Raw genomic sequence first — 25,849 nt, forward strand, 5'->3', positions numbered from 1 at the left:
CCAACCTACAAAAGCACGAGAATTCCATTATTTCATAATTATTAAGCACAAAATTAACCGAAATATTACGTCTCTACGAGGTTTTATAATACAGTTTTGGGTGCTTATCACACCACCCCCAAACAGCACTTTGCTTGTCCTCAAGCAAAGAATAGATGTATATACATATAAGTAGCCAAAATGTGCAGTCCTAAGCTAATTGTCATTTCCCAGAGTGTGGTTGCATTGACCGTATGCAACAAGGCCTTAAACCACTAGGAATTCCCTAGTGGACAAGTTATAGCCTTGTGAGAGTTTTCTAGAGAAGATACTCACAAACTTCATCTATACTACACCGACTCAGTAACAAAAGCTTGTTTTCTAAATTAATCTCAAATATCTATACATCTCCTTAGAGGGGAACGAGGATTCATTCCTTTGAAACTCAAGTTAATATGCATACAATAACTAGAACATCTTTATATGAACATGTATACAGTGAACTTTTCATTGAAATGTGCAAGCAGGGTTGTTTCTGGATCCTTTGGAGAGCGTCCCTAAATGGGTTCTTACAGGTATGTGTCGAAACACAAATTCACTCATAATTTTTTTCACTCAGGTTTTGCTAACTCCAGTGTGGAGTGGGCACACGTTTCCTCACATACTCGATGACAGCAGAGGAGCCAAGGTTGATTGATCACATCTACTACTTAATATCACACCATCTTACTCCTAATTGAGCTAGATGTCTTTATTAGGTATTGTGGGGCTTAGGTGGTGGTGTAGAAGAAAATGAAGTGGAAGATAAAAAATGACAAGTATGAGAGAATAAGGTCTTCAAGATATTTACACTAGAGAAATCCTTGTTTTCTTTTCCTGCTTCTACATGAGTTTTACTACTTTTCTCTTAAGCCTTATTTCATTCATTTTTTTTTCAAGGCTTAAGAAACATGATTTTATTTTTCTTTCCTGAAGCAAGTAACTAACTTTTATTTGGGACAAGTCTTTCTCTTTATTTTTCTACATTTCATCCTGTTTCTCATACTTATCATTGAGGTAGGTTCTTTTATTTGGGGTTAATATATGGGTAAATAATTTTTGGTGAAAGTGAAAGGTTTGATGAAAGGTTCAGTGGATTGACTAGCGGTAGAATTTGTAACAGGTAAGAATTTTTAGCTATGTCGATCCAAAGAAGGCCTAAATTCTCGCCTAGGGTTCAGATGGTGATCGATCAAGTAAGTAGACGTGTGATTTTCTCTATTCGGAAAAACTACTCCTCTTTGTCATTACTCACAAATCACTCATATCGAGGCTTTTTGGTTAAATTCTCATAGGATTGATAGTTTAAGTAGACAAACCGTGGGTTATAGAAACTTACTGCCATGTACAATCGATTATACTCAGTGCATGAATACTCATGAAAAGATGTAAAAACTACTGCATACGTATTATCTTAAGTTTCTTAAAAACGAATCCTAATTCGAATGCTAATATGAGACTTCTAGACAATTTTCATTATTGAAAATGAAACAAGACTTTGTCACTAAGTACATTTACTAACAAGAAAATAGAAACTATATTCAGCCTACAAGTTGCCTAATTTTTGCTACAGGTTTAAAGCACCCCCAAGCTGAATGATGCTTAATCCTCGAACTATCAATAGATAAAGAAAGAAATTACCTGAGAACCGTGAACAAAATTAGGGATGGATTGCTGGAACAGAAAGTTGTTATAACATAATATATTATACATAAATAAACAAAGAAAAATAATAACACACGAAACACAACTATTTATAGTTAGATATATGTACAATGCCTTAGCCTACTCAAATTTACCATCCAGGATGTGGTGATGGTCTGGCGTTTTCATGAGTGAAATGTATTTCCTTAGCATCGCACCAAAAGATAATGGTTCGCCAAATGGTGGACCATTTTTGTTCACCGGATTCGTTCAAATGTTCCAACATTTTTTTATCGTTGATAACAACGAACATGACTCAAGTACCATGCAGGACGTCTCCATTGCCTAAACTTTAATGAATGAATGATTCTGTTTGCTAGGAACATAGAATCTACCTTGACCCAGTCATGAAAAGTAGCTGAAAACTGTGGGAAATGTGTCTTCATAATTCAGCAAGCAGTTACAGGTAAAAGTATATACTGATGCCGAACAGTGCAAGCTTTTTCAGATTGGAGATAACATAGTTTAAAGTATCAAAGAATGTATGACCTTGAGCAAGCACATTGAATACTACACAGGCAGCATCATTGGCAGTTGAAAAATGCCAATCTCCCATGATGTTCAGAAGGACAAACAACATCGCATTCCCCACGTTCATGGTCATGCTGGCTAAGGGACTTGTGATGTCTGGCCATCTTCCAAGTTCAGCTCCTTCTTCTTTTTCAAGACCATCACCGTATGCTGCGCGAAAAGTAGGCCATGAAAAGGAATGGGTAGAGTTGTGAAACCTGTCTGGCCATGTTGCTACCGGCTCGTGATAGGGAAAATCCAAAGTTAGGGCAAGCGTTGGCCCAGAAAAGATATGGTGTGTGCCACCAACTTGGATTGTGAACCCGACTAACGTTTTTGGATTGTTACCTGTTTATCATGGTCTAGATCATGAGAAATCGTACAATCACCTTCGTAGGATTCAGCAAGTATCCACAACATTCCACCATCCAGCTGTCTCTACTTAACAAATCTTGCTTCGGTTGTTTTCTTTCACTTTAGCTGATAAAGCGTCAGTGTGGCTAGCAGGACAACAACCACTATCCATAGAAACATGGAATAAACTTGTGCAAGCTTTCATGCTACAATTTTATACTCAGAAGAAAACTACTGAAATGCTTCAGAAAATCCAATTCTTTAGTCAAAATCTTCATGAATCCTTTACAGAAGCATGGAGTCGATTTACTAATCTGTTTTTAGAATGTTCTCATCACCAGCTCGACACCGCTGTCCTTGTTCGTTCGTTCTTTAATAGACTTTTCGATCATCAAAAAGAAACTCTTGATATAATGAACGGTAGTTGCTTCATGGACAAAGGAGCTACTGAATCATATATTTTTCTTGAAAAACAATCAACATGAGGTACACATTGGGGTAACACTAATTCTTCTAGGTCATCTAAGGATATTGTTACAAAAGCTACATCTATTTTTTAGGTAAAACCTGATCCCGAATTAAAAAATCTGATAGAATCCCTGACTAAAAAAGTAGATGCCCTCGCAGTTCAAGTAAATGATCAACTCCTACAACAGGTCATGAACGTTAACACTTCCCCTTGTATCCTTTGTCTTAGTCCTGACCATCTTGATACTTATTGTCCCTTGTTATATGCATCCCCTTACCAACCATCAGAATAGGCATGTGCATTCAATATTCCTAATGCACCTTGGAGACAACATCCGAATTTCAATTGGCACCCGAATACACAACAGATGGCTCCTCCAGGTTTCACCAATCCACCTATTCGACCACCCAACAACTTCATTCCATACCGCCAAGGAAATAATCAGCAGTACCAACAAAGCCAAAATCAGTTTCAAAGTAATTCCAATGCTAACTATCAAAACAACCGCAGCCTTGTTCCAGCCAATCCAAATTTTGGCTATAATCAACAACTTCTCCGCAATAATCGTGAACTAGTCCCTATTGCACAACCTATGCCACTCGCTACTGATAGGACAAGTGAGACTTTCTTAGCTTACATGAACCAACAATCCCACATCCTAACGTCTATCTAACAATCACTTCAACAATTAGCGCAAGAAAAGAGTCAGAAAGGCGTGTTTCCTGGCCAAGCAGTTCCGAACCCTAAGCCAGCGAACACTGCCTTTGAACTCACCAATGCACTTGGTACAAATGTTCCAAACCAAGGTGAGGTGAAAGCAATAACTACTCTTCGATCTGGAAAAACCGTTGACAATCAAATCTGTATGCCAGATGATCAAACAAAGGTAACTAGAGGTTCCAATGAATCTGCTTCCGATAATGAACCTACAGTGGAAAGACCGAGTTCAACAAAGTCACCAACTCAAAAATTGGGACACACCCACGCGGATCTTTATGCCAAATTCCGCCCCACGGCACCATTTCCTGCTCGTTTGGCAAAGAATAAACCTAACGAAAATTTTGATGAAATTTGAGAAACTTTTAAGAATTTGACAATCAGCTTACCTTTTCTCGATGCCCTCAAACAATTGCCAAAACATGTAAAGTTTCTGAAAGATATGTGCACCACAAAAAGGAGAACAAATGTTCTTTAACAAGCATTCCTTACTAAACAGTTTCCATCCATCACCGAATACAATGGTATAGTAAAATACAAGGACTCTGGTAAACCAATAGTTCTATGCACATTGGGTGACAAATATACGGCTATACCACTGAGAAAGAATTCTAGCAGTTGTATATGCCCTGGATAAGTTTCGTCCTTACCTAGTGATAAATGGTAATCGCCTAGTTTACCTACGAAATGAACGATGAACTCAAAACGTAAGTAAACTAAAACTTATTTTACGTGTCTATATTTTATCAAAGTTTCTACTCTCAATCCTATCGAAATATAGTGGAGTAGGAAGTTCGTTCCACTCCTAGTCCTTCCGCATGCTGTGTTCTCTACGTATAAGTGCTCTTAACTCTAAAGTCTAATGAGAGATTTATGAAGTGGCAACTTGACTGTGATGCAACTACCCACAAGATGCAACTAGTCGACTATCAGAACAACTATGGGAATGCTACGTTGATTCTATGATAAGGAGTTAGAGGGGAATTGATTCCACCTTAACTCGACTTAATCCTACTAACGACGAATCATCGTAATCCGAATTGATCTGCTTCGCAGAACAATATGGTTACTCCTAATCCCTAATTACACATGACATTTCTACCAATTCATAACTAGTATGTGAACGATTAAACCCATTCTCATGGTGAACTAATCATTTCTAGAGTGGAAAGGAAATTATGATGACTCTACGATAATCGGAATCAAGCTTTCATCAAGGCTTCTCAACCCCCTCAATGGAGGTTTAGCCGAGAATCATCACGCTATCATTCCCAATGGAATTCAAACAAGACACGATATAAAGATTGAAACTTTGCTTGTTTAAACCCAATTCAAAACTACTAATACAATAATTGAATTAAACTAATAATGAAAATTACTTGAATCTACGAATTGAAACTAAACAATTAATGGAAATGAAACTAACTTATGGAGAACACTATTTTATTAATCTAATGAATAATAAAACAATGATTCAAATACTAAATTAATAATCTAACTAATCTAAGTCTAGCTATCTACATAATAAGAGAAATTAGATCTGCACAATTGTAAATGACAAGAATCGAAATTGACAAACTAGCTAATTTATTAATCAAACTAATTAAGAATAATGATTCTACGAGTTTAATCTAAAACAAGAATTGAATTTAAACTAAACTTAATTTTATTACATGAAAACTAGATCTATAATTATCTATATTTTTAGGTCTAACTAGCTACCATTAACTATCTACCATTAACAAAGAGTGAAGCTTTGGTTTTTATACTTTCAGATCCAAAAATCGTGCATGGGCTTGTAGCCATGTTTTGGGCCAGAGAATCAGGCCCAAAACCCAATTCTTTCAGTCCAAAAAGGCCTCTTCAGCTGCAGTTGGCTTCAACAGACTTTTCGTCCACTTCTGCTCCTCTGATTGGATCAAGGCTTAGACCATTGGAAAGCTCTTTCCGAGCCGGTCGTTTTGACATAAGGTAGGCTCCATTCCGAGGTCTGAGTCTAAAGATACGGCCTTCGGAAGTTCTGCTAACTTTGTGTACTGTTTCTGCCCGCGTCGACTTTTCAGCTTTTGACCGGGCTTTAGAAAGGCTTTGTCTTCTTGAATCTTGGCCTTTAGTCATGGAACTCCTTAGTAACCGACCTTTGCTCCTTTATCTCGCTAAAGTGGCACATTTCTGCACATAATGGACTTTAAAGCCTGAAATGCATAAAAACACGTAATCAGTGTTAACTCTTAATTATTACTCACATAATTGGTCTAATAGTATGACTGTATTCTGGGGTAAAACTACAGTTTTGGGCTCTTATCAAACCACCCCAAACAGCATTTTGCTTGTCCTCAAGCAAAGATGAGAAATTAGAATAAGTGACCAAAAATGGAGTTCTAACTACTCTCGTTTATTTGAGTCGCGATTGCATTGACCATATGCAACAAGGCGCTTAAACCACTAGGAATTCCCTAGTGGACGAGTTATAGCCTCGTGAGAGTGTTCCAGTGAAGGTACTCACAAACTTCATCTATACTACAACGACTAAGAAATAAAACTATTGTTTCCTTATTCATGCTCTAAATTAACTATACCTCTCACTATCAATGCAGATAGAGTAATCAAGTCGAAACCTAAGCTAATATATGCATAATAATCAATCATCTATGATACAAATATAAATACTATGAGTAATACTATGAAATGCCTAGCAGGTTCGTTTCTGAAATTCGGGATAGCGTCCTTAAGTAGGTTCTCACAATAATAGTCAAGATACAACACTCTAATTTTTCCACTCAAGTTCCGCTACTCCAGTGTGCAATGGGTACACTTTACCTTACAATCTCAATGACAACAAGGAAGCCGGAGTCGATCAAACACATCTGCCACTTACTTTCACACTAACCTATTCCTAATTGAGCTAGAGGTCTTTATTAGGTGTTGCGGGGATTAGGAGATGGTTTAAGAAGGAAAGAAATGGATATTCAAAAAGGACAAGTCTGAGATAATAGAGTCTTCATATTATGTAACTTAGAGAAAACCTTGTTATTTTCTTTTTCTTCTATACTTTGTTTCCATCCTTAGCCATTTTTTTTTTCTTCTTTTCTTTTGCTTTTGACTCCCTTTTATTCTATTTTTGGAGTTTTCATTTTATTTCTATTTTTATTTTTCTTTGCTTTGGTTGGAAACTTCTTTTCTTTATTTTCTGAAGCAATTAACTAACTTTTGTTTACACAAGTTTTTCTCTTCTTCTTTCTTCCTCATTCTATTTTCAGACTTATCTAAATTGGGTAGGTTGAATTTTTTATTTTGTTTTGTTTTGTAACAGGGTAAAGGATTTGTGGTTTATGAAAGGCTAAAGAAAGGCTCAGAGGGGCGACTAGCGGAAAATAATTCATAGGTTTGAATTTCTGGCTATATCGATCCAAAGAGGGCCTAAATTCTCGCTTAGGATATGGCATAGTGATCAAGCAAGTGGGCGTGTGATTTCTCTATCCGATTTTTTACTTCTCCCTTGTGTCATTTCTCAAATGTTTAAACTCATATAAGGCTTTAGGCTATATTCTCACAGGATTTGTAGAATAAGTACTCTAGCCTAGATTTGAAAAACTTCTTGCTAACAATCATCGATACTCATGTAATATATTTATAGATAGATGCAAAGATTATTACCTATATATTAACCTAAGTTTCTAAAAATTATTCTAATGCAAAATCTACGTGAGACTTCTAGATTATTAAGAGCATAGAGAAGGAAAACAATACCAATATTCCTAAGTGTATAGCATGAACTTATTTATTTCTATTTTTGAATTTTTGAAATTTTAACTAGAAAACAAATGCATATTATCTCTATCTATATCCTAATAGATGCCTTAATTACACGTGTTTCTATGCCCCCCCCCCCCCCCCAAACAAGAAACATGCTTTGTCTTCAAAGTATTTTAAATAAAGAGGGTTGGAAAAATACCATTGAAACGCGCGTGAAATTCAGGGAACATCTATGAAAACAAAGTTAGAACGTACTAATATAGGAAATAAAACTGGACGCAACTCTATCACGAAGTTCTACCCATTATGGGGTTAACAAGAATGAAATTGCTTGGGACATAAGCGGACACTAACTAGAATTAAAACTTACCTTATCTCCCGCTTTACTCATCATCTTCGTCATCCTCTTCTTCTATAAAGAAGTGAGGTTCCTTTGCGTCCTGCCATGCCATGATAATTTTCCAGGCGTCCCGCCATTTATCATCTATTATTGCTAACCTATTAAGAGCCACTTGGTCTGATGGGGTGTAGGGTGCAACCTGATGAGGTTGTATCCTCCACCCTTGCTAAGTCATTGCACGGAAAGATCGAATAATACTATTGGTGGGTCGTACAGTGTCGACCGTAATCCAATCCGTGAAATGTGTACAAAAAATAGGAAAGAAACATAGCATAATACGGGAAATTAGAACAGGCATAAGAAGGTACTTATGCCTCATGCTATGGGATCGAGCTAAACTAGACATCAAGGTTTGGGGAAGGTCATGACACATACGTCCCGTGGCTAAAGCAAGGAAGACGCTGCAAGTGGCCTCATTCACAGAATAAAAACGTCATTCCCTAAAATGTTTAGCATGATCCAAAACCATACAGGTTCCTATGTTCATGGACAGGCTACCAAAGGCGACGTTATATTCCCCTTGGTCCTCGATACGGAAAATGCCCGCACCATACGACTCATGCAAAACTTCGTAAAGTGTAGACATACATATTATCTACCCAATAGCACCATGGGTCTTGTATTTCAGCCGGGCATAGCAAGTCCAAGAACAAATGCTAGCAAGAACACGGTAATTTCCATTGGTTCATTATCAATGTTGATGGAGAACACTTGTTCTCCATCATCGGTCTCTCAAAGAAAATGCAGTTATCGTAAAAAAAAGATGCTAGTGTTGGAGATTAAAGTGCATCAGGTCTTACCATAAGCGGTTCCCAGCCAACGTATGTGATCGCCTCGCGAAACCAAGCACCATAAGTAGTGCTTTGGAACAAATCTTCGAAAGAATATTCCGGTATCAAGGTATCAAGGTAGGAGATGTTATCTCAAAATTACACTTTGGAATAGCTGCGAATGATCCGAAAACTACCCACAGAAAACTGGAATTTTTCTGGTCCACGGAAGTCAGGGCGCGAGTGCACTCTGAAGATTTTGGAATTCCAGTGTTTGGCGAATGGTCGCCTTGAAGCCTTGAAGTCGCTCGACAAAAATTCTGAAAAAATTGCGGTAGCGAGTGAAAGTGCGCCCTCTGAAGCGCAGAGGCATGCTCCGAGGTGCTGAAGATCGGAAATTGAGACGAAACGTGGGAATCGTGGGAGTGAAAGGTGAGTGATGAAGGTTAGGTGTAGTGTGAGTTATAAGTGTAGAATGAATGAAGTTTATATAGGTTTAAAGTTGCTAAAACGGATCGGGAAGTTGCCAAAAAGTTTTTACGGCAGTTTCCGAAAATCCTAAACTTTCCAAACCCGAAAACGGAAACAACTCATTTCCTTGATTCTAAAACAAGCCTAGTATCTTTTAGGTTGAATTTAGGATAGAATCTACCTATTTAATCGAGATTTCATATACATATTCATAAATTTGCCTAAATGGCCATATTTTCACCTTGACTCCGTAATAAATTCTAAAACAAGGGTCATATAAAAATCATGTTGGAATAGATAACACCACCCCCAAACAATTTGGGAAGGTGGGATCAATATTAAACAACCACGCACAATGAAAATAACCTCATTATATTAAAATTTTCATTTGAAGTACATTTCACTACAAAATTCAAATTACAGAATTAAACTTACATTAAAATAAACAATAATAATGAAACTACAAATAAACATCAAACGATACTATCCCTAACTACTTCGGTACTGGTAGCGGAGGGCACACGGTCGAGATAGCTCCCCGAGCTCCGATGGGCCAAAGACCATTAGCCTTTTCGGCGACACTTTCGTGCCTCGATGGTGTGTCCTCGGAAGGAGAATCCCCGTGAGGTGGGAATCGTGCAAGCATGTCGGCCCGAATCGGCGCTTCTTCTAGCTCGGCCCTCATCTGTTCCCACCGCTCGTCCTCCCTCTGGGATCGGATCTCGAAGTTATGATGGATAGTAGCATGTCGAGTCCGGAGGTCTTCGCAGATAGTGTTGAGTGAATGCATGCCACGATGAATTACGGCCATGCGTTCTGCATCTGACCAACACCTCTCCAGGGAATCCGCATCAAAACAAGTCAAGTCCTCCTCATCCTCCGAGGCAATCTCATTTCCCCCATCCTCCTCGGCATTCTCATTTCCACCATACTCCTCGTCCTCTATCCTATCCTCAGGCAACCTCCAAACTAGTTGGACACACTCCTTATAAATGCGAGGATTTCGGTGCAGGGTGATGTAAGACCTATCAAACGCCGGAGCTTCTCTCAACTTCAGCATGATCTTGGTTATCAACACGGGAGAGAGGTGCAACAGCCTTCCCTACTCCCCTAATCATGCTAAGCAAAACTCCAAGATACAAAACTTCGTACTTCTGCTCTCGGAGTATCCATAAAATGTGGAGGCAGTTCGGACCGATGTCGTTGACCTTCTCCTTGCCCAGGGGCGTTCCAACCAATCTCGAAATTGCCGCGGCCACCGGTTGGGTTCGAGGGGATGCCCTGGCGAACACAATGAGATCTTGCATTGTAGTTCCTTTTAGTAACCGTCCGCGTGCATCAACGGCTCTACCCCCCATATATTAGGACTCTGTAACATGACATCGGATGGATTCTAGGCGGAATGCCTAGAATCTCGCCAACAACCCCGTGAAGTTACTTCCTTCCTCCTCTTACGCCACCATAACAAAATTCTAGTCCCTCCAACTCCCTCGTGTTGTAGAACCGTCCGGACAAAGTCGTCGTTAAAAGGTAAAGGTCGAAAGTACCACAAACTATTCCAGTCTCTACTGATCATTTCGTCACCGTAAAACGGCGCGAAGTGGTCGCCAGTAAAAACTTGCTCCGGTAAAATTCGACGTTGTTGAGCCATTTTAGTGTTTGGAATGTAGTGGGGGTTTAAATGGAATGTGGTGTTGGAATTTGAATCGACCGACTGAAGCAAACAGTGGTGGTGGCGCAATGGTGGATCGGCAGTTCAAATTTTTTTATTTCCCGGTGGTTTTTGATGATTTAATTTGGTGGAGGTGGTGGTGGAAAGATTTTAGATTAGATTGGAAGTGGATTTGAACTGTGGGCGTGGGTTAATTTGGTTTTCTTTTTAATTAATTTTTTTTTTTTAGGTTTTGGAGCTTTGGTGGGCGTTAATGGCGATTTGGAAGATGAACGCGACTGTTTGGGGAAAGGTAAAGCTGGTGCGCCGCGGTGCCCCAGGTTGAAGCTGGTTTGGGCCCAAGCCCAATTCGAAATTTTTGAATTTTTCGATTTTTCGCGAAACTTCAAATCAAAATTGCCGCTTCGTTACCGGTCCGATTTTTGTGAATGAGATATGGAAATGATCAGGAGAGAATTTCCAATCTAATGATCCATAAAACACTCTATTCCGACCTTGGATGACATATAAGATAGTAGAAAATGTCTCGAAGTGCATGCATGACGTACGTTATGCGAACGACTGAACTCTAAATTCATGGATTATGTCAACCCGAATCGTAATACAATTCAACGACCTAAGCAATTCTAATGGGATATAAAACATTCTAGGACGGAAACATGAACACCCCACCCCCAAACAAAAAAAAAAAAAAAAAAAAAATTACAACGAAGCTTAGAAAATTTGTTTTTTAGTAGTGGGTCTTTTAAAGTCAGATTCCCGAGACTTCCGGATTACTATGTTTATTCTTTAATATATATATATATATATATATATATATATATATATATATATTTTTTTTTACTTTTAAAAAAAAAAACAATAACAAGAAAGACATAATTCCCAAAATCCGAGAAAACATGCAAGAGTGGAAAACGTGAATTACGTTAAACGTGGACTTAGGATCCGGTACTTACAGCCACACACTCCGTAGGGAGGGCCCGGTTACCTTAATGGTGCACTCACCAATATATGGAAATGAAAGGAATGCACCAAACACAAAAGTTGAGTCGTTTATAGTCAGATACTCGAGACTTTATCTAAACATATGTATGAACATGCAATTTATTATATATCAACAAACGAAATAGTTGTGGATCATTCCATAAATAAAGATCACAGAAAACATATCCAAACACAATCAAGCACCAAGATTTCCTATGACGCAACCTAGTGAAATGAAAGCAAAGTCAGATAACCCTATTACGTAACCTAGCATGCACCTTCTTTTTCATTTTTGAACGAGAGGGTGTTCTAGTAAATAAGTGTGGGAAGGTGAATGGTTGTGGAGAATATGGTGGATATGGATAAGTTGTAGAAGGAAAGCATGGAAAAAATGAGGATGTGGGTTTAGCACAAAACTCATTCATAGTGTAGGTAGGGAATGTCTCAAGTCTGAAAATGAAGGTATCAAATGGTTTGTCTTTCTGAAGTATTTGTTTACTAGGTGGATTTAAAAAATTATGAAGCACAGAAGAAACAAAAGAATCGAGTGCAAACTCGAGATTCCTTTGAAAGGGTGGAAGGAGGGGAGTCGAGGTGGATGTTGTGCAAAGTAGTTCTTGATATGGTGAATCATCACCTCCTCTAAGAAACTCATCGAATTCCTCATCTAGATTGGTCATATCCACGTTACTATGATAGTTATCTACATCTTTGAGAAAGTCATCTATCTCATCCTCATCCGTAATATGTGTATCGACTAGTGTAGGGATGAAAATGTTGGAGTCCTGAACTTCCAAAGGAAAGAAATTTGGGCATATGATTATCGGGGAACGCGTGTTGTTGAAATAATCTCGAGCAAAGCTCGATCATGCTAACCTCTCCATCCATAGGCGAATCGGGTAACCGTGTCTTTGTTTTAAAAACATTGACTTCAACAACAAGATGGCCAAAAGACATGGACATTGAACCATCGCGACAATTAATGAGCGCATTGGAAGTTGCCGAGAAAAGGGCCTAAGATGATCGGGATAGTCGTTAATCCTTACAGATCGAGGATGACAAAATCAACCGGATAGTAGAAATCCTGAATTTTTACGAACATTTTCGACCACACCCTTAGGATACTTAATAGACCGATCAGCTAATTGCAATGTCATTTTAGTGGGTTGCATTTCGTCTAGGCCTATTTGTTTATACAAATAAAATGGGAGTAAGTTAACACTAGCCCCCGTGTCTAATAACGCGTCGTCATATAGGAATCTCCTAAGGTGCATTGTACGATGGGGATCGACCGGGTCCTTGTACTTAACAATTCCATTATGTTCGGATAGAGTTGGGAATTCTTGTGTTAAAAGGCTTCTTTTGTATATTTGTCTTCGCCTAGTAGTACACAACTCCTTAAGAAACTTAGCATGGTGTGGTAGCTTTTAATAGCTTCGAGGAAGGGAAGGTTTATAGTTAGATTCTTGAAAACGTCCCTAATCTCCTCATAATTAGTATCCCTAGTTAACATGGCTAATTTTTGTGGAAACGGTGGTTTCGTCTATATTTTAGCAATGGTATCACCTGGATGTTTAACCGTGGCTTTACGTTTCTTAGGTTGTGTTGTAACCGGTACCTCTACGGGGTAGGCTCTTGAGTTTCTTTTTAGATATCTAGTAAAATAGCGGGTGTAGGGGCTCTTGGTGGGGGTAACTTTAGGCATAGTTACTTTGTTATCAACCACTCTGCCGCCGAACGGAGAGTGGTGATGGCCTTTAGCTCACTTACATTTTCATATTCATTACTAGTATTATTGGTTACCTCAAAGGCTGTGTTTGTTGTTTTAGGATTAGGTATTTAGTGACACGGAAACACACCTTTGGATTGGGATTTATCTTGGGCCAACCTGTTGGCTTAAATTATTAACGGATTGTAGAAGCCGTTGGTTAGATTGATCCATGGTTTGGAAAAGTTTTGGCTCACTTGTATGAAGGTGTCAAGACGATCCGTTGTGTGGGTGTAGTAGTCCGCGGGTGGTATGACCGAACTATTTCGTGAATTATTTATGGGTGGATTTTGATAATTATTATTTACCCTAACGATACCTCTATTAGCATTATAATTATTATAACTACCTTGACCTTGTCGAGGTTGCACTTGGTTGTTATAATTATTAAAATTACCCCGACCACGTCCTTGTCGTGGTGGAGCTTGGTTAAAAAGCTGTCGTTGGCCTAACATATTGATTATTGTACCACGGAGGTGTGGCGTGTTGGTTATTTCTCCAACCGAAGTTGGGATTTTGTCTCCAAAGGCGTTAGGTTCACTATTAATGGAACAAGCATGTTCATAGGCTATAGGACGAGTGGAAGTCGGGGATGCTTTCGGGGCTCAAAAAACTACATGGATTTGAATTTACATTCATGACGGGGGATAGGCTTTTGTTGAATAGAAATGGCTTCTACCTTTTTAGTGAGTGATTCGATTAGAGTTTTAAGCTTCGGGATCGTGTTTAATTTCAAACATCCCTAAGAGCCTTAATCAGTATTTGATGAACTAGCGGAGTGGTGGATATCATCACTACCCCCCCGTTGTTATTTAAGCTTAGTTTGATCCTCTAAAATTTATAAGCCTCCGGGGCTCCTTTGCTTAAGAAACTACCCCATTCATTATGTCTAGGACTTCTTTATGGTGGTGTAGAAGTCCTTTGAAAAAAACACGAACTAACGTGTCTTTAAGCTAAGTTATGATGTGGACACTTTATAAGGAGATCGGTGAAACGATTCCAAGCCTCTGAAAATGATTCATGAGGATTTTGTCGAAAAGAAATAAATCTTGGAAAGCATCTCATCCGTCTTTAGGGGTGGGTAAAATGTTCCATAAACAATTTGAACAAGTTTAGCCCACGAGTCCACGAAATTAGGGCTTTTGGCGAGTTAACGAGGCGCCTTATCGGCTAAGGTGAAAGGGAATACCCTTAGTTTAATTTGTTCCGCACCAACCGTAGGATGGTGGAATGTTGTTAGGACTTGTTCAATCCCACGATGTAATGCTGATAAGGTTTTTCATGGTCTAATCCATAAAAACGGGTAACAAATTTAAAATATTTGGGGATTCGAAATCCCCAATCGGTTCTGCTAGAACGATGCAAGATTTGGGGCTATCGCTCAAGGCTTTATAAAAGTCCGAGAGGAGTCTCTCCTTCCGTCGGGCATTATGTCGGTGGTGTGTGTGAAATAGTAGTTAGAGGTGTAGTGGGTGGTATACTAGATAGACTTGTTTGTTGGCGTTGTTGTGTAATTACGTTCGGTGTTTTTGTTAGGCCGGACCTTAATCTCATACAAGGCTAAGACCAATTTTAGCTAAACACATCAACACTCCAAACTATTCGATATACTAGTCTAAACCTCTAACGGGGAGAAGCGAGGTGTGGAAGAAAGGAATACCTGATTGACGTCCTTGCTTCGCTTATGAATAACGCCTTGTTTCTGGCGTGTTCGGTGTATATAACAAGTTAGAACACCTGAAAAACTTGAAAAATCAAAATTCGAATCAAAACCTGTAGAAATCCGAAAACTCTAGCTTAGGCGGCGGGCCATCACTTAGAAGCTGTCGCTCCGTGTAACTTGAAGTTACAGTGTTTTAGAGGCTGGTCGGCTCGATTATTCTGATCTTTTGGTAGCAGGCGCTCGGTTAGAAGCGTGATCGCTCCGTGTATATTTTTATGGAACTTTCCAACGCTGACTCGGAAAACCACAGTATGAATCAAACAAGGGTGGGTGGGTTTAATGGGACTTTAATAAAAGTACTTGTACTACAAAAACAATGTGGAAGTGAAACTAATATGGCAGCGGCGCCATTTGATAAATGGTAATCGCCTAGTTTACCTACAAAATGAACGATGAACTCAAAACGTAAGTAAATTAAAACTTATTTTACGTGTCTATATTTTATCAAAGTTTCTACTCTCAATCCTATCGAAATATAGTGGAGTAGAAGTTCGTTCCACTCCTAGTCCTTCCGCATGCTGTGTTCTCTACGTATAAGTGCTCTTAACTCTAAAGTCTAATGAGAGATTTATGAAGTGGCAACTTGAGTGCGATGCGACTACCCACAAGATGCAACTAGTCGACTATCGAACAACTATGGGAATGCTACGTTGATTCTATGATAAGGAGTTAGAGGGAATTGATTTCACCTTAACTTCGACTTAATCCTACTAACGACGAATCGTCAGTAATCCGAATTGAATCGCCCAGCGAAACAATATGGTTACTCCTAATCCCTAATTACACATGCCATTTCTACCAATTCATAACTAGTATGTGAACGATTAAACCCATTCTCATGGTGAACTAATCATTTCTAGAGTGGAAAGGAAATTACGACGACTCTACGATAATCGGAATCAAGCTTTCATCAAGGCTTCTCAACCCCTCAATGGAGGTTTAGCCGAGAATCATCACGCTATCATTCCCAATGAAATTCAAACAAGACATGATATAAAGATTGAAACTTTGCTTGTTTAAACCCAATTCAAAACTACTAATACAATAATTGAATTAAACTAATAATGACAATTACTTGAATCTACGAATTGAAACTAAACAATTATTGGAAATGAAACTAACTTATGGAGAACACTATTTTATTAATCTAATGAATAATAAAACAATGATTCAAATACTAAATTAATAATCTAACTAATCTAAGTCTAGCTATCTACGTAATAAGGGAAATTAGATCTACACAATTGTAAATGACAAGAATCGAAATTGACAAACTAGCTAATTTATTAATCAAACTAATTAAGAATAATGATTCTACGAGTTTAATCTAAAACAAGAATTGAATTTAAACTAAACTTAATTTTATTACATGAAAACTAGATCTATAATTATCTATATTTTTAGGTCTAACTAGCTACCATTAACTATCTACCATTAACAAAGAGTGAAGCTTTGGTTTTTATACTTTCAGATCCAAAAATCGTGCATGGGCTTGTAGCCATGTTTTGGGCCAGAGAATCAGGCCCAAAACCCATTCTTCGATCAAAAAGGCCTCTTCAGCTGCAGTTGGCTTCAACAGACTTTTCGTCCACTTTTTCCCCTCTGATTGGATAAAGGCTTAGACCATTGGAAAGCTCTTTCCGAGCCGGTCGTTTTGATATAAGGTAGGTCCCATTCTGAGGTCTGAGTCCCAAGATACGGCCTTCGAAGTTCTCGCTAACTTTGTGTCTTTGTTTTACGCCCGGCGTCGACTTTTCAGCTTTTGACCGGGCTTTAGAAAGGCTTTGTCTTCTTGAATCTTGGCCTTTAGTCATGGAACTCCTTAGTAACCGACCTTTGCTCCTTTATCTCGCTAAAGTGGCACATTTCTGCACATAATGGACTTTGAAGCCTGAAATGCATAAAAACACGTAATCAGTGTTAACTCTTAATTATTACTCACATAATTGGTCTAATAGTATGACTGTTATAGGGTTAAAACTACAGTTTGGGTTCTTATCACCTAGTTGGTTCTTCCACAATAGTCTACACTGACCATGTGACACTTCGTTACCTATTAGCGAAAAAAAGATGCCAAACAAAGGTTGATTCGATGGATCCTCCTCTTGCAAGAGTTTACTCTAGAAATTAGAGATAAAAAAGGTTACATGAATGTGGTTACATACCACTTATCACGACTCATCAGTGATGTCGATAATGATACCGAACCCATCTATGATTCCTTTCCGGATGAACACTTGTATTCCATTTTTTCATCTCCTTGGTACGCTGATATGGTAAACTACCTAGTTACTGAGGAAGTCCCTTCATCTTGGTCTCGTAATGACCGGAAAAAATTCTTATCCACTATGAAATTTTATTTCTGGGATGACCCCTACCTTTTCAAGTATTGTTCAGACCAACTGATCCGTCATTGCATTCCCGATTGGGAACACAATGATGTGTTATCCTTTTGCCATGAACAATCTTGTGGTGGTCATTTCAGTGGTAAGAAAATTGCGGCCAAGGTTCTACAATGTGGGTTTTATTGGCCAACACTTTTTAAAGATGCACATGAGCATTATAAAGCATGCAACTGCTACCAGCAGCTAGGACGTATTACTCAACGTAATATGATGCCCTTTAAATCCAATTCTAATTGTGGAAATCTTTGATGTGTGGGGCATCGACTTCATGGGTCCATTTTCAAAATTCTCATGGCTTTCTATACATACTGGTAGTTGTTGACTACGTGTCAAAATAGATAGAGGCAATGGCATGTCGTACGAATGATCATAAGACTGTTGTTTTGTTCGTAAAAGAAAATATTTTCTCTCATTTTGGTGTTCCCAAAGCTATCATTAGTTATGGGGGAAATATTTTTGTAATAAAATATTTGAGTTGTTAGGAAAGAAATATGGAGTCACTCACAAGGTGGCCACTCTGTATCATCCTCAGACCAGTGGCCAAGTAGAAGTCTCTAATAGAGAGATTAAGACCATTTTAGAAAAAATAGTTAATCCATCTAGAAAAGAATGGTCTCTCCGATTAGCTAATGCCTTGTGGGCATATAGAACGGCTTTTAAGACACCCATAGGCATGTCTCCTTACAGCCTCATTTTTGAAAAACCTTGTCATCTGTCGGTTGAACTTGAGCATCGTGCTCTATGGGCCATCAAAAGCCTAAATTATAATACCAATGCGGCAGGCGAGAAGCGAAAATTGTAGTTAAATGAGCTTGAGGAGATTCGGAGTGATGCCTATTATCTCTCGAAATCCTATAAAGCCAACATGAAAAGAGTGCATGACAAACACATATTAAGAAAAGATTTCAAAATTGGTCAAAAAGTTTTGTTGCACAACTCAAGATTACACATTTTTTCAGGAAAGTTAAAAACTCGATAGTCTAGTCCTTTCATTGTCTCTGCTGTCACCCCTTATGAGGCTATCTCTTTGAAAAATTTAAACGATAACAACGAATTTCAGGTAAATGCCTAATGCCTTAAACATTTTCATGAGTTGCGCTCTCCAGATGTCGAAAAGACTCTTCTCAAAGATCCAGTCTACAGAGACTAATAGATTCGATGGTGTACTTCCTTCCATGTGTTTAAAACAGGGGAAGTACGCCATTAGGGTAGTCGGGTCCTTTTCTATTTTCTTCTCTCAAATCTCTTAAAGTGTGTGGTTGCAAGCGCCAGAACCTTAGTCCACAAAAACTCTATTTCAGAACTGAGTATAAATGTCTTCTGATAATCGAGCAAACGTGACTTTTGGTAAACAATGGTACCAAAAATTTCCCCTCCTTTCTTCTCTTCCCTTTTCTATTCTCTTCCTCGCGAACTCTAGCTCATCATTTGGTGTAAATCTCATCCATCTTGACTAGGTATAAGGTATATTTTTGTCTATCCGACATGAGCCGGTATAAGGTATATTTTTGTCTGACACCAGCTCTGCAGGATAAACTTCGTCGTCGACCCATTGCTCCCACAGGTTGGGATTCGTCTTGAATATCTGAGGTTAAAAGACTTACATTCGTCTTGAGGATCTGACATTAAAAGACTCAACATGTATATACTCGTGTCTTTTATTTTTCCCTTTGTACTAAGCATTGTGCACAAAGAGAGTCGTGATGTGCAACATCGGATGTTCCCTAATTCGGACAGGCAATGGATTTCACAAGGCCAACCCCTAGCAGTTTTCTATTTGATTGCAGTTCGGGGCAGTTTGATGCTATACCATATGTACTAAGGGTAATATTATTATTAGACCATTGCACATTGGTCAGGAATGGTACCGTCCTGAACCCTAGGCCCCCAAAACATAAAGGTTAAGCTATAGTCTGGCTAGATTGGGTTCGCTACAGAGCTGACATGACAGTTGCCTAATTTTACTGTTTGTAGTGTTTCTTCTGGACTTCCGGTGTTGTTGACACGTTCATCTCCCCTTGTACATTTGTACATTTAAAAAAAAAAAAAAAAAAAAAAAAAAAAAAGCGTTCTATTTTTACAAGACTCAACCCCCCCAAAATAAATATAAATATAAAAAATAAAAAAAATAAAAAAAATAAAAAAAAAAGTTCGAATGTGCCATTTCCATATTCCATTGGATGCCATTTTTAATGCCGATCATTTTGGCACCTCATTCGTTCCATTTGGAGTTGAAATGAATCGAGATATCAATTTGGAAATTTCAGACATTTCAGGACATAAAGGGAATTTCCTGATTTTATATGGGCTTGGGCCAAAAAATCCGAACCGACCCAAGTCACTTGCCCAGGACATAAAGCCTTCACGTGAGACACACCACGCGTTAGCCCCTCACATTTCTTCCTCCTTCAAATCCGGATCTTGCTCCCCTCACAAAACCTCACGCACGCAACACCTGTAGCCTAAATTTCACTCGCGCGGTCGATTCTGCACCAAATCTTTAGTGCCAAGTTCTAAATGGGAACCAAGTGTGGGAGAATGGGAGTAACTTAGGGTAAACTATTTTTTTTGATCCTGTGAACCCGTAGTTTACCTTTAGTAGTAAGTTTTAGTAGGTAGATAAATCTTATCTACAAGTCTTTACCTTTTTTAGTAACTTTTACCCCAAGTTTCTGGTAGGAGAAAGAGCGCTCAACTGGAAAGCTGATACTCGATCTCTTCGTAGCTTATCCCATCTGTTCTTTTCGTTTTGGTTAGCTCTCTGGTAAAATCCTCTAGTCAGAGTTCAGAGAGAAAGTAGTTGCTCTTCCGACCTGGTAAAATCCTTCTCTGAGATACAGAGTGAGTTCAGAATAGGCAGCTCAACTCTCATGCTTCCATTCTTATCGGGTAAAATTCAACACTGTGAACAGTGAGTGTTCTGATAAGTGTACAAGCATGGATCTTTACGAGTTTGAGTATCCCAGCATCTCGTGTTCTGAGTCCCAAACATATACTATTCAAACTACCAACCATGAAAGCAGTGCTGAAGAGCCAACACAAACTGGCAATCTAGGACCAAGCTCTAGCATCCCAAACCAGGATAGTGCTCATGTTTCTTCGTGGAGTTCTCTGTTTAGTAGAACTGGATCCCAGGAGTCGAATGTAACCGTTAAGGCGTTCTCCCCCATAATAATTGATGGAGTAGTGCAAGTTCTTGTGGAACTAGTCGAGCAAGGGATTAAGTATTGGGATGAGCATATGGTGGGGTATTTTCTGGATAAACGGTTGTCGTTCCTCACGGTAAAGGATGTACTGGAGAAACGGTGGAAATTGAAAGGGTCGGTGGATATTACTACTGATAAAGATTTATTTTACATGAGTTATATGATAGGGTTATATACTAAAAGCATTACTTTTGTATTAACTCTAATTCTTTATATTTTGAATGAGAATCATATGGGCAAATATTATGCATATTATATATGTTATTAGTTATATGCATGTGTCTAATACTTTATGTTGTAGATGATATGGTGTGAACACACAGAAGATCATATCATCAGTACCTTATAAAGTATAAGTAATCGTTCATAACCTAGATGGATTTGGACAAACCATTAGTACGGTTGTAGTATAATCTGGTATTAGTCTATCTTGACTATAAGATTACACTTATACACTTTGTGTGTATTGAACAGGACCAAGTGAGGTTGTTTCTCCTTATACTGACTATATAAGAGAACAAACGCCTCTGTTATTATGGATGCTTGTCCTCCTAATCCGGATATAATAATGGGCACTTACATGCATTGTACATTGCTTTAAATCATCAATGAGTAAGATTCATTTGTGAATCAACAAACTCGATGGATTGGGTAATGACATTGTATGTAAGGTGTGTTGTTGATTATAGAAGGAATCCATGTCCCGCGAGAAGTCGGGTTGATGATGTCCCCTTGAGGAGCTCAAAAAGATTGTCATGTAAACCCTGCAGGTGGATTTATTCCGACATGACAATGAGGTTGAGTGGTACTAGTCAAGGACATAAGAAGTTGATTAATGTAGTTGTCAGTAACTTGATTTAATCAACGGACATTCGATATCTTAAACATGGGGAGATCAACGAGCATATAATATGGAGCCCATAAATGCTAACACGTAATTTAGGATTAGGGCGGTAGTGCAACAATGGCCTTTAGTGGAATAAGTCATTTGTTGACGAACTTGGGCCGTGTGTTCGAGGCGAACATGGGAAGCCCAAGCCCGTTAGGAGGCCCAACCCTAATTTCTCCTCATGGTCCCTGTTGTAGCCTATAAATAGAATACTCTCTCTCTAGCTGAAATTGACTATTCATCTGAACAGAAAAAGAGGCAAGGAAAGATAGATCCAAAATTGGATCTAGCTTTGTGAGAAAGAAGGGGATTGGTAGATCGTTGTCCACACAACGACCAATCTATTCTAAAAGAATACAACAAAAGATCAAGGGGTTGATTGTTGATTCGGATTCATAAAGCTTGGATTCTCAGAGTTATCAAAACCGGATCTCAAAGGTATGTTCTTTTTCACAAATCGTGGACACCCATTGATTCCGCTGCGCGTGGTGTTCGCAGTTTGTAGAAATATTTGCATTTTGAATAATGGTTCCTACATTATACGAGCGCTAAAGACCGGCAAATGGTCTTGGAAAGTGGACCAGTGTTCATCGCGGGTAGGGTGTTTGTAATAAAGCCATGGTCAGTGGAGGTTGATAACTATAGAAAAGAGGTAGCCACTATTCCGGTGTGGGTTAAAATTTTGGGGGCGTAAAAAAAATGTGGACTTTTGAAGGACTGTCGTATCTAGCGAAGTTTGATTGGAGGAACTCCAAAGTTCATGGATGAAGCGACAGCAAAATGCAAATGATTATCCTTTGCTCGATTCTACATAGAATTCCCTGTGAACCACAGTTACAAAGAAAGTATAAAGATAAAAGCGGGAGCTCGAGAGATTGTCATCCCACTAGAGTACCCTTGGAAGTCGTTATCCTGTGAAAAGTGTAACTGCTTTGGGCATGTAACAAATTAGTGTGGAGTAAGGACCACTAAGGTGTGGGCACGAAGGCAAAATGGTCAAAACTATGGCGTACAGAAAGATATAGCGAGAGCAGAAACAGGGAGGCAAGAAGTAGGAAACACAAGTGGACAAGGGGCTGATGTAGGGGAGCTACAGATTGTAGCTGTGGGTGGAAACCAACCAGAAGGTAACAGTGAACAGTACGGGACATCTCAGAGTAATAGGACTGAGTTAACAAGCTCAGTGAGTTCAGGGAACCTAAATGTGAATGTTACAGCTGAAGAACAAGAAGTACATGAGGCTCAGGAGGAAGGGGCAGGAGTGATGGAGCAAGGTGGGGCTAACACTGAGCTCCCATTGAGTTTAAGGACTGGAAACACAAATGTGATGGAAGAAAACATACAACAAGTAGTATGAGCTAGTAACACCGGGAAGAGTCGAATGTACCTATGCTGTGCAAGACATGTCAGAACAACCAATAGCAGTGATGCACGAACCTCTACAGCAAGTGCACCCTGGTGTAGAGATGTTTTATGCAGAAAGAAACATCTTCGAGGAATTAGCAGAACTGGAAAATGACGATCTATCTGATGCTGAGCCAGAATTGTTTGGAGATAAGGATGGTACGCCTAGCCTGTCACAAGTAGCTGTAGAAAGCACTCCAGTACTAACAAGGGCCCAAAAGAACAAGACAGCACAACAACAACAACAACAACAACAACAGTCTCAAACTGGGAAGAGAGGGAGGGGAAGACCAAAAGGGAGTGGAAAGAAGAAAGGTCGTTAATCTTATATATGATTAAGATAAGTAGTTGGAATGTTAGGGGGTTAAATGATTGTACAAAAGCTAAGCAGATGAACAAGTTTCTAATAGAGAATAGGATAAAATGTATAGGGTTATTGGAAACTAAGGTACGTATGGAGCGCTTTCTCACTATTAAGAATATGGTATGTCCATTGTGGGGAACAGTTCATAACTACGCTAGTGATGAGTATGGGAGGATATGGATCAGCTGGGACCAAAGTTTTATGGAAATAGAAAAGGAAGTGGAAGGGGATCAGTTTTTGCACTCAAAGGTACCGATTTTGCAAAATGGAATAAACTTCTCTCTCACTATGATATATGCCAGTAATAATGTCCAGAAAAGACAAATTTTATGGGAAGAATTAGAAACTCTTAGTGTCGGCATCCAGGGGCCATGGTGTGTAATGGGAGACTTTAATAATGTGTTATATTCCCATGAAAGAATTGGAGATAGGGTTGTGCACCCAAGAGAAACCCAGTCGTTTGCAAGATGTTTGAATGAAGCAGGGCAGTTTGACCACACTGCATCAGGGAGTTTCTTCACTTGGAATAGTGGTAGAGATAATATTAGGAAGTGGTCGAAGATTGACCGGTGTCTTGTAATCGACGGCTGGTCTACTCTATCATTGGCAACAAAGGTGGAAGTGTTACCTCAAGGTGTGTCCGATCACTGCCCTTTGGTTATGACTTTCCTTGATTCCTTCAGAAGTCAGCCACCGTTCAGGTTCTGTAATGCCTGGTTACTACATAATGATTTTGAGAATACACTTCAAGAATGTTGGGATGTAGCAGACTATGGCAGCCCATCTTTTATGTTGGCAAAAAAGTTAAAGAATCTAAAGGGAGTGCTTAAAGGGTGGACCAAAGCTTTTTGCAATGACATTCAAAGAGTGGTAGCAGTAACAAGACAACAACTCCTTACAACTCAAGCAATGCTACATCAGAACCCTTTGGACGGTGTCCTTAGTGCCCAAGAGTTTGAGTTGAGAGATAAATTATGTAGCTTGCTAAAAATGGAGGAAGCAGAGTTGCTTCAAAAAACTGATATTAACTGGATGCGATTTGGAGACAAATGTAGTGTGTGTTTCTTTAATGCACTGAAGGAGAAGAAGTCAAGGAATTTTGTGTGGGAAATCGATGATGCTCAAGGAACTAAAAGGGAAGGGAAGGAAAGGAACCTATAGCTAATGCGTTTCTACAGTTTTACACTGATCTTCTTGGTGTCCATTCAGAGGCATACTGTGATCCTGGGATACTGAGCAATATTCAGGTGATGGAAATAGATTCAGTAACTAGCTATTTTCTGGTATCCCCTGTTTCTGACAAGGAAATAAAGGATGCCTTATTTGATATGGAGGATAATAAGGCACTTGGACCCGATGGTTTCAATGCTTGCTTTTTCAAGAAAAGTTGGGCAACTATTGGAGATGATTTCACCAGAGCTATCAAGTACTCTTTTATCCACAAAAAGTTGGCCAGAGGTATAAATTCCACGTTTCTCTGTCTCATCCCAAAAATGAGAAATGCTTCTTCTGTTTCTTCTTTTAGACCTATTGTTTATTGTAATATCATCTATAAATGTGTGTATAAAGTACTAACCAACATAATGAAGTCTTGTATCTCTTCCTTGATATCCTGCTCCCAATCAGCTTTTATTCTGGGGAGGTCTATCCAAGACAATCTCCTTATGGCTCATGAGTTACTAAGGGGCTACTCAAGAAAGGATGGTTAGAAGAGATGTGCCATAAAGCTGGATATAAAGAAGGCCTATGATTCTATTTCTTGGCAAGCTATGGAGACTATTTTTGTCACAGCCCAAATTTCTAAACAATTACAAAGTGAATATTTGAAATATAAATATCTCAAACATCGCTATGTTCAATTGTCTAAAAACCCAGACTATGACGGGGTGGATACAACACATGCCAAAATCGAAAACCCACATCATAAAGAATCAACTTAACAACAATAATCTCCAAAATTTCTCAACCATCACTTTATTAAAAGGCTATGTTTAACAAAGCAAACATGGGTCAGCAAAATAGAATTTGTTGGTATGAGTAGACTAACCACATAAAAACAATGTCATACTTTAACTATCCAAACAATCACTTTATATTTTCCCATAACTTAATCATTCTCATCTTGGAAGATAGGTAGTTCCGTCATTTCAACCGGCATAGTTTCTTCCCAAGCAAGACTTCCATTCTATTAGCTCATTATAATAACTCATTTTAATAACTCGTTAATTGAATTAAATCTTACCGATATCCACTTCTGTATAAAGG

General features: G+C 38.8%; 2 pseudogenes; both read left to right on the top strand.

The window, feature by feature from the left end:
• LOC147476073 (uncharacterized) overlaps positions 1-25,849 on the top strand; it is a 57,146-nt pseudogene that overhangs the window by 15,463 nt on the left and 15,834 nt on the right.
• Positions 14,549-14,643, top strand: LOC147476075 (small nucleolar RNA R71; annotated as a pseudogene).

Source organism: Coptis chinensis, chromosome 9, assembly GCF_015680905.1.
Source record: "Coptis chinensis isolate HL-2020 chromosome 9, ASM1568090v1, whole genome shotgun sequence".
Lineage (NCBI taxonomy): Eukaryota > Viridiplantae > Streptophyta > Magnoliopsida > Ranunculales > Ranunculaceae > Coptis > Coptis chinensis.